Below are 9,488 nucleotides of genomic sequence, written 5' to 3'. Positions count from 1 at the left end.
GCTGAGCTGTCTCCCCAGCCCTAACTTTTGATTAGCATCAAGGTGTCAGGAATAATGTCCACTGCTAGGAGCATCACGTTATGCATCAAAGCATCAGCAGTGTGCACGGTTATTCAGGAGGTCCATCAGAAGTTCTGGGTTTGCATGTGTGGTGTTTTTGTCTCAGGGTGCTCCTTCAGCAGCTGTGTTTATAATTGTATCTGCTTTACTGTTATCTAAGGCAATGAGACTTCTGAACTTGTTACGTCCCCAGTAGTGAATGACTGGTGCCTTGTGGGTTTTCAGTCAGCAGCAAGAAGTAACAGAATGCTGTCTTTGTTTTTAGTGATCTGCCTTTTGTTGTGAGGAATCATATATAATTTTGTAAACATGAACTCTGGCAAAAGCACAGCTACAGTGTGTGTAGATGTTGGCCTTCCTTGTTTTCAGGCCTGAATGAGGTCAGAAATGAATGGGGGGCTGAAGGAAGGCTTTCACCTCCCCTCACAGTGCAGATCATCCCTCAGGAGAACTTTGGCCCCCGTCACTTTGCCCAAAGCAACCACAGCACACTCCATCTGTCGGAACCCACTCCTAGCAGAGCCACTTCCGTCTGTAGATGGGGTGCACTCAGCATCCGTCAGGGGTCCACATTCAAGTCCGGTCAGCGTGAGAGCAGCTCATTGTTTAGCGCCAGGCAGTCATGGTCTTGAGGGCCCAGTTTGGTGGGCAGGTATGAGGCAGGATTGAGAGGTTTTACTAGCACAAGAATCTGCAAGGAATTTTGCATGAGTCCTTTGTACTGGAGATCCCGCTGTTGGAGAGCCAGCTCTCTAACAGATCAGAGGCCCAGAGTTTGTCAGAGCACAGAGGCAGAGGCAGCAGCCCTCAGCCACTGGCCCCAAGTGTTTGCACAGGTAGGCACTGGGCCCTCCACGGGGCCAACAGTCTGAGTAAGCATCCTTGAAGCCAATGTCCTCATTCATCAAGGAAAACACTGAATGAGTGAGTCCCATCTGGAGTTTCCAAGACTGGGGCTGTAGACGGGGCCTTGTAAATGTCATTGAAGGTTTTTCATCATTCTGGTTTCCATTTAAGAGTGTCAGAGTGTTTTTCCAGATAAGGCATCTCATAGGGACCTTCTTTTTTTTCTGTGAGCCCAGGGGTCCAGATTCTGCAGGAGCCAGCAACTCCAAGGAATTGGCTGAGTTTCTTTCTTGGCACTAGGATGGGGCCAATGACTTTTTTTTTAAAAAAATTTGTTCTAAAGGCATGGTGTTCCTGATTTATATCAAATTCTAAGTATCTGATTTTTTTGTTTTTAGATCTGTGTCTTTTCCCAAAGTATCGTGTGGCCAGTTTCTGCTAGACATTACAGCAGATCTTTTGGGCCTTACCGGCAGGCAGGTTGGGTTTCATGAGCCAGGGAGGTCGTTGATGTCTTGAAGGAGGCTGCTGTGATACTCTGTGCTGGGGAAATCAGTGAGTTCAGCAGTGAGAGCTTTTCCAAAGAGGGGAGGCAAGTCTCTGGGAAGCTGAGTAGGGTCCGTTGACTTTTGAATCCAGAGCTGGGCTTTTCTCATTTAAAGGCGGAGAAGGGCTGGCTGACAGGAGCCAGTGGGATTTAAAAGAAGGCATCACTAAAGTCCAGACAGGTGTCCTAATGCTGTGGTGGCAGATGACTAAAGAGTGTGCAAGGGTTTGGGAATGCAGGACGGAGCGCGACCACCTTGGCATTGATGGTCCGTGATCCTGAACGGGGCGAGATTCCCCACTTTGTTTCTTTACAGGCAGGAGAGGTGTATTCCAGGGTGACTGGCAGTCTGTGAGTATTTGTAATTCTAAAGTCTGGATGAGTGGTTAAGCTCCTAGTCAAGCCTCTTGTGTTATGGGTACTGTTTGATGCAGGTGGGAGTTGTCCTGGAAAAGAGTTTTGCAATCAGAGGTGGGTGGCCGATGGCCCAAAGTTGGGGAAGGATAGTCTTGATAATTTCTGGGTTGGTTTCCTCTGTGTGTGCTCCATCAATTCTTTTTCTTGGGGGACCATGAAGCCAAGAAGGAATGGTTGTGGAGATGGAAGGGACAGAGCAGCAGAGTGTCCTGGAGAGAAGATGATGGTGGTGCCCAATGTAGACAGGATGTGATTGGGCAGTCCAGCAAGTAGAGCATTTGTGTGTGATTTTCTGTCATCCCAGCCAGCAAGTTCATACCTGGTAGAAGTGGGGACAGGCAAGAATCCCAGGTGCCCTGGTGGTGGTAACCTGCCTTCTGACCGTGGGACAATACACTGGGCAGCTATACAGTGCTCTGTTCCACTGTGTACCAGGAAAGTCATAGGTTGCCCCAATGAGGGGATGTGAACTGTGTGCTCCCGGGAGCTCAGCTGAGAAGGGAGCCTGGTCTGGCCTAGTCTAAGCCCGTCAGACTGATAAAAGGGTTGTCATCTGGTCCAGACTGAAGCTTTTGAGAGTCCTGTTTTGAGACTAAGTGGGCACTTATTTTTCCAGCATCTATAGCCCTTACATCGTGCTCACTGGTCTTTGGTCAGAGGCTATGGTCATTTACTAGACTGGATTTTCTTGGGGCTATCAGGTGCTGCTTGTTCAATGAAGGATGCACCTCTTATCTATAGATTTTCTGGGGCTTCAGATCAAAGGAGTAGCCCTTGTGGGCTTTATGGTCTCTCATCAAAGTCTGAAGGGCTTTCACGATGCTTCTGGGTGACAGTAGTTACTTGTGACATACTGATGGGCCTTTTGTCCCCCTCTTTGATACCTGTGAGAAGGACTTTGTGATATCTCTGGATTACTTTATCTCTTTTCTGTCAGGGTGTTGTAATCCTAGGTAGGACGACCTTTGGGAAAAGCCATGGGAAGCCAACCTCAAGGCTGACAGTCCATGGAGGGAGCTCTCCCTTGGACCATGTTTCTTCCCAAGTCAAAGTGCAATGCTCTTTCAGTGTCAAACAGTTAGAAGGAGTTGCTGATAGTCATCCGATGTGGACCTCAGATGACACCATATGGCCAAGATAGGCTTGAAAAAACAGCTATAAAACCAAAGGCTTGTGGGGGTGGGGGCGAGGAGCTCTATTGCCTAACACAGGCAATGACTGATTGGAGTCCCCACAGTTGGGGATGGAGGAGCAGCCAGTGTAGTAGCAGAAAAACTGGTGGGGGTGGGGCTGAGAACTGATGTGCGAGAACAACAGAAGGACTGGTGGGCTGAGCTACAGACAGCTGGAGTGGCTGATAAGGTGGAGGATGGATTTTCTCTTGTCAGGCTCTGTAAGTGAGCAGCTGGGTTCCTGTTCGTTAACAGGGACCAGAGACCTCATGAAAAGGCTGTCCTCTGTGTGGTGTGAGGGATGAGGTACTAGTGCAAGGCTGGAAGCAGGGTAGGAGGAGCGCAGGGAGGAGAGCTGGCTGGTGAGCAGAGGGGTGCTGGCCAGGTGCATTGGCCTGATAAGGGCTGACAAACTGGCCAGGGAGGAGTCCTCAGGAGTGACAGGGTTTCTGCTAAGAGCCTTTGGGTACAGAGCCAGCTACATTTTTAACTCTATAATCACCAGAAAAGCCCTTCTTTAAAAAAAGAAAATTCATTAGGATGCAGTCTAGACTTGTAAGCTTTGACCAATTAAAACCTTTTTAGTTCTGGTCTCTAAACTTTCAGCTGTTGAACACTCAGGAGAGAAGATCAGTGACATTAGTTTTGCAGAAAGAGCTTAACTATTAATTAAGCTCTTAACTAATAGTTATGTGAGCTTAACTATTATTCTCTAACCTGAATAGCAAGCACTAAAGTATAGCAAGAGGCCAGCTATTGCTTACCAACCATGTTGCTTGAGTAGTTAAATCCCTACAGAAGGCCAACAGACAACAGTTGTACAGTTTTCCAAAGAAAATTTGAAGTCAAAAGCCACACATCCCATAAAAATCAGGATATTATCTTTGAAACACATTTAAATGTCCTTCTTAGGACAGAATAACCTTCTTAGTCAAACATCTCCATCTGGTCAACAAGACATTAATGATACAAAGAAACTCACCTAATTTGCTTCCCTTTAGTAGGATGTCATCTAAGAGAATGTACTGTCCTATAAAAGCACTTAGAAGTTTATCATGCCTAGCCTCTAATTTTAGTGTGTGACCTTGTCCAGACTGTTGGGTGTGTGAGCATCACTAAGTATAGCCAAATAAACATGTTTAAAAAAAAAAAACAAAAAACTATCATCTGGTTGGTCTCAGGCTGGTTTAATGTATCTCTCCTACCAAACTAGCTAGAACACAAGAGAAAGGCAGACATCTGAGTATAGAAATAGGTTATTGTTGTAAACTCTTAGGGTTTTTTTTTTTAAGGGTTTTTGTTTGTTCAGGGTCTCACTGTGCAGCTCAGACTCGCAGTGCTCCTCGGGTTTTCAGCCTGCCTAGTGCTGAGATTATAGGCGTGCACCACCACACCCGGACTCCATCGTGAGCTCAGCATGCCAGGGGTAGGGCCGGCATGGCTCATCGTGTCAGGGAGAGAGCCCCGACTCCTGCGCTTGCCTAAGCAAGCAGTGAGTCTGCTGAGCTACCTCACCAGTCCTTAAACTTTAGTTTTCCATCTTAGAAGAACTGTACACCTGGAAGACATGAATGCATTTAGCTCACCACAAAATTTCCAGCAACAGATGTCATAGCCGTGTGGCAATTTGTCTCTTCACTCAGCTTTGTACCAAGAGCAGCTTTTGACAAGAAAACTTTATTGTTTTACCCACAAGAAAACTTAACCTCTCAACAATAGCCAGTAGTAAACATGCTACAATAATATGCTCCACGACTTCTCTTGGGGTGTGTCTCCCACAAGGCTAGGGAAACTACTAGGATCTCATTAGCAAAAAAACACTAGAAAAAGATTTCAAGGCAGCTACTTCTTCATTCAACAAAGGACTCCCTTTCCAGCAGTTTTCTTAAAAGGGATCCCCATGAAATTATCATAGAAGAGTTTTGATGTCCTACAAGAACTAGATCGTAACACCTGACGTATTATGCTTGACCAATGAGAGATTTCCGAGTTACAGTACACAGACAACAATGTGTGTTGTATTTGTAAAACAACTCCTGACATCAGTTTGATCAGTTGATAACCTGATGTTATCATGTCCTTAACTCTGATGATATCTGTAAGCCAACTTAAATCATAGACAAATATTTTAATAGTTTAGAGCATTAGGAAAATTGTTGGGCTCAAACAAAAACAGCAATAAGTACTATAACCAGCTACAACTAACCAGACAGACAGACAGGCACACATAAGACAGTCATTGACAGAGCACACTCGAGGGCTGCTGTGAGGCGATAGGAGACAGATAGAAATTAAGCTGGTGCCTAATTCTTTCTTTTCTGCATATCCTGCTGGCGAGCCCCGTGCCAAAATCTCTCACCCCCTGGGACTGTGTCCTTCAGCACTGGTGCATGTTCGGCCCTCAACAGTGCCGACATGAATGCAGAGGGCAGAGGCACTCCGATGCCGTCTCAGAACTGGAACTGTGCTGTAAGAAAGGGGAAACGTGGTCAAAATTGCCTTGTGTTCAGACTTTCTTTGCATTAAAGAAATTATCTTCACTGTGCTTAAATGCAAATATAGGGCTGGCCAAACAGCTTAGAGGATTAAAGCACCTGCAGGCAAGCACAAGAGTGGCGGTTTGATCCCGGCTCCATCCCTGGGGCGCACTGAGATGGCGACTGAGACTGGGCGTGGTGACGCGTGCCTGTAATCCCAGCTCTTGGGAGGCTGTAAACAGGTGGATCACTATGAGTCCGCTCTAATAGTGAGACCCTGAACACCCTGTAAACCCTTCCCTAAAATATAAAATTTAAAATAAAATGCAAATGTGAACTACGGGAGAACCGCTGGGTCTTAAAGCACCTGTCTGCCTGTCTGCTCAATTTGTGACTGGCTCTAATACTTAAAGCTGGTTTTGTTTAAGCTCTGCAAGTTTTGCTTCTTTTCGCCTTTTTGAATTTTAAATATATTTGTCTATAACTTTGAGGCAGCTTAAAGATACCGTGCATCCTTCCAGGTGACCGGCTGATTGGAATGATATCGACAGTTTTTACAAATGCAGTACGTTGTCTGTGTGAAATAATTGAAAAAACATCTTGCATTGGCTAAAAATAATGTGTTAATTGTTTTGATCTGATTTTCATAAGTCAATAAAAATTGGTTGAGATAACTTAATGGGCAATGCGTCAGGCTTAAGGAAGTTGCTGGACAGGGCGCCCACTGGTGGAATGGAAGCAGCTCACTGGAAATATTTTCTTCCAGTCTGGGTTTGCTAATGAGACCCCAATACTTTCCACAGCTGTTTACCGGGAGACGCATCCCAATAAACACTGCTAAACATAGAACACATTATTGTACTATGTTTACATTTACAATTATTGTAATATGCTTAATTGTTGACGTAGGCTAAGTGTTCCGTGAATAAAACAATAAGGTTTTACTATTAAAAGATATAAAACTAAGTTAAAAGACAAAGATTTTCATGCAGGTGTAACCTTTATAATTGCTAATTTTCTAATGTATTTACTCCTTCAGGGCATGCAAGCCTTCTACGAGGTGAAAGCAAAACTATTCATGGAGATCATCTTTCCTTTTGGACTCAGGTATCTGCCTTTCTCTTGTACTGCAGCTACTTCCACTAAGACTTCCGTGAGGCAGGGGGATTGCTGTGAGTTCAAGGCCAGCCAGGGTGGCACAGTGAGCCCTTGTTTAAAAACAAAACAGAATTAGAAAGCAAGAGCAGAAATAGAGGCTGGCCGAGGAGTAAGGTCCTGGCCATGTCTCCCCCTCAGTCGCGGGCTCAGGGTAGAGGAGGGCCTCACTGCCTGTCCTCACTGGACGCCGATGAGTCTTTGGACTCTGAGAAGAAAATAAGACCCTGCAGACCCCACTCTTGGGGGGAGAGCTGAGTGACGGCCAGCAGTCCAGTGGAGACCACCTCGTCTGAAATCTTCGTTTTCCAGGTGAGCACACAGAAGCAGGAGGGACGCAGGGACGCTCTCAAAGCACCTACACACTGGTGACCTTGTTGGCGGCCAGCATGGGTTCTTATGTTTAGCAATAGAAATCAGAATTAAGGACAGATTTGCAGGAAGAGGCATTAAGTGCAAACACTGGGAAGGGGCTCAGCTGGAGGAGCTGACGCCCAGCAGGCTTGCCCTAACAAGGGCTGGAGGCTTAAAGAATTCCTGTGAGCTGGGGCCTGGTTTCCTAGCTCCAGCCCCTCAGGCCTTGACAGTGGTTCTGCTCCTGGGAAATGATTGTCCCTGCCTGTGCTTCTCCAAGCACCCAGAGCTCACAGGCCCAGGAAGACGCCTGGAGGCTTCTGGACGTTCTGGAAAGTCCCTGAGAATCCCTTATCTTGGTCTTCAGAATCTAAATTCTTCAAAGGTCATGGTAATTCAGAGCTAATCTCCTCCTTTTCCCAAAGTTTAGATGACACTCCCTTGTGCAGAGCTGAGAAGGAATCTGACTGAAAGGTTTACAGTATCTAAGGTGAAATTAGAGGCAAGATCTGCTCAACTTATATTTATCTATTGGGCATTGTAGGAAGAGTTGGGTAGGTTTTTTGGTAAGCAAATCTGCTCTTGCATCCCTGACTGCCTGAGGAGAAATAGGTGAAAGGCAAACCACACTCCTAGTGCACCACCCACTGAAGGCCCAGCAGCGGTCCTGCCCCTTTCCCTCCAGGGTTCTCTGCTTTGTGGATTCTGTAAGCTGCTTCCTGTAAGGCTGGTCTCGGGCATGGGAGTCCTACAGCCCGGCACCAGGCTTCAGTGGTAGGTTTCAGTGACTGGGGAGTGTCGTCAGGGGCAGTTTAGATCTGGTATCTTTCTGTTCCTTTCTGTGGGGCTGGGATTTTTGAGACAAAATCTTGCTAATGCATGCAGGCTGGCCTCAAACTCACTGTGTAGCTCAGCCAGGTCATATGCGTGTAGCACCCCTGCCTCTGCCTGGGGTAGTTGGTGTTGGCCACCACTCCAGGTGCTGTGACACTTTCCAGGTGCCAGCTGCCCACCTGTTCCTCCTGCAGCACATGTGGTCAGCAGCCTGACATCATAGATGGGAACCAAGACACGGTGATCGGATAAGGTTGGAAAGTAGCCTGTGTGTGACCTTTGCATAAAATGGGGGTGAGGCTCAGCGAGGGAAGGTAAGAGACAGCCCCAGCCCTGCCACCCATCGTGGCTGGAGGTTCTTCTAGGGGCTGCTGCTCTGGAGCAGAGGGACAGGAGCTGGGAGGGTGCCCAGGGGAAGCGGCTGCCTCTTTTAGGCTCAAGTACTGGCCAAGTGGTTTTTAGGAACAGAAACAGGGTTTAAATCCTTCCATTTGTAAACTAATAAAATAAAAAAAGGTTCCTGCTGACCACAGAACGCTATGTCCTCCCCACGCCAGGACACTGCCCAGTTGCTCCACAAGTTCTGGGAAGAGCTCACTGTCACCTCCTCCCTGAACCCCACTCCACACAGCACCACCCACAATGATCCCGCCTGCCCACAGCCACCAACAAAAGAAAGTCCCCGCCGTGAATGCAGCCACAGGGCAGGTGGTGTCACAGGCCAGGAGCACCCAGGCGTAGCAGCAGCAGAAGTCGAGCTGTATCTTGTCATTCTGACAGTTGGTGACTCTGAAGCCCCGTCTCCATCACCTCAGAGGAAGCTGAGCATTTCCTACTGCCCGAGACCTCGAGCCCTCAGTGAAGAAAGCCGCTAAGAGGTCAGCCCCTTGGAGCCAGGTAAGTGGGCCTTGGCCTTTCTGTGCTGTCTCCTGCTGCTGCTGTGGGTGACCCTGCTCAGACACGGGCTGCTCAGGGCTCCTCAGAAGTGGGCATGCTCCAGAGGCTCTGGCGGCATCCGTAAAACAACTGGGGCCAGCGAGTGTAAAGCAGGAGGTCGTGTGGCGTAGCACCCAATAGCCGAGGGTCCTGGGAGAGCTAGGTGGAATTGTAATGCCTGTGTGCTGATCCATCGGACCCTGGAGGACATGAGGTACTGGAGATCTGCACAGGGCCTTCGCACAGAGTCACACAATAGCATTTTTATTTTTATTTTTATTTATTGAGACAAAGTTTTGCTGCATTGCTCAGGGTTCCCTAAAACTCCGGGTCCTCCTGCCTCAACATCCCAGAGCTCTGGGATCTCAGGGCTGGGTCACCCTACCCTGCTAAAAGGTGTTTCTCACATGATCGCTTGTTGGAGACTGATTCAGAAAGCCAGCTAGCCAGAAGGGACAAGAGGTAACTTTCATGCAAAGTTATTTAAGAACAAATTACTCATCAAATATCCTCCCTAAGGAAAAAACAAGGTAGTGTATGAAGAAACTGCAGCAAGAGGGAAATATGAGTTAGGAAAAGCAACGCAGGTATGAGGAGTTTGCTGCTGAGCCGATTTCCTGAGATGGCTCAATGGCTTGTAGCATCCTGGTTGACCCTGTCTGTGTGCAGGGACTTGCAATGGAGGACATC

At 47.5% G+C, this 9,488-nt stretch overlaps 1 protein-coding gene across 1 annotated transcript in view; it reads left to right on the top strand.

Annotated features, from left to right (window-relative positions):
* Window positions 1–8,652: 8,652 nt before the first annotated feature.
* The window catches only part of LOC101575754 (C-C chemokine receptor type 1-like), a 3,943-nt gene continuing 3,107 nt past the window's right edge, over window positions 8,653–9,488 (top strand). Inside the window, exon 1 of the mRNA XM_004640770.2 lies at window positions 8,653–8,759. The gene's annotated coding sequence lies outside the window, so the exon portion shown is untranslated. The remainder of the gene's footprint in view (window positions 8,760–9,488) is intronic.

Source organism: Octodon degus, unplaced genomic scaffold (assembly GCF_000260255.1).
Source record: "Octodon degus isolate 3935 unplaced genomic scaffold, OctDeg1.0 scaffold00126, whole genome shotgun sequence".
Lineage (NCBI taxonomy): Eukaryota > Metazoa > Chordata > Mammalia > Rodentia > Octodontidae > Octodon > Octodon degus.
The sequence above is the reverse complement of the archived record's forward strand: the minus strand, read 5'-3'. Positions and strand labels throughout refer to the sequence as shown.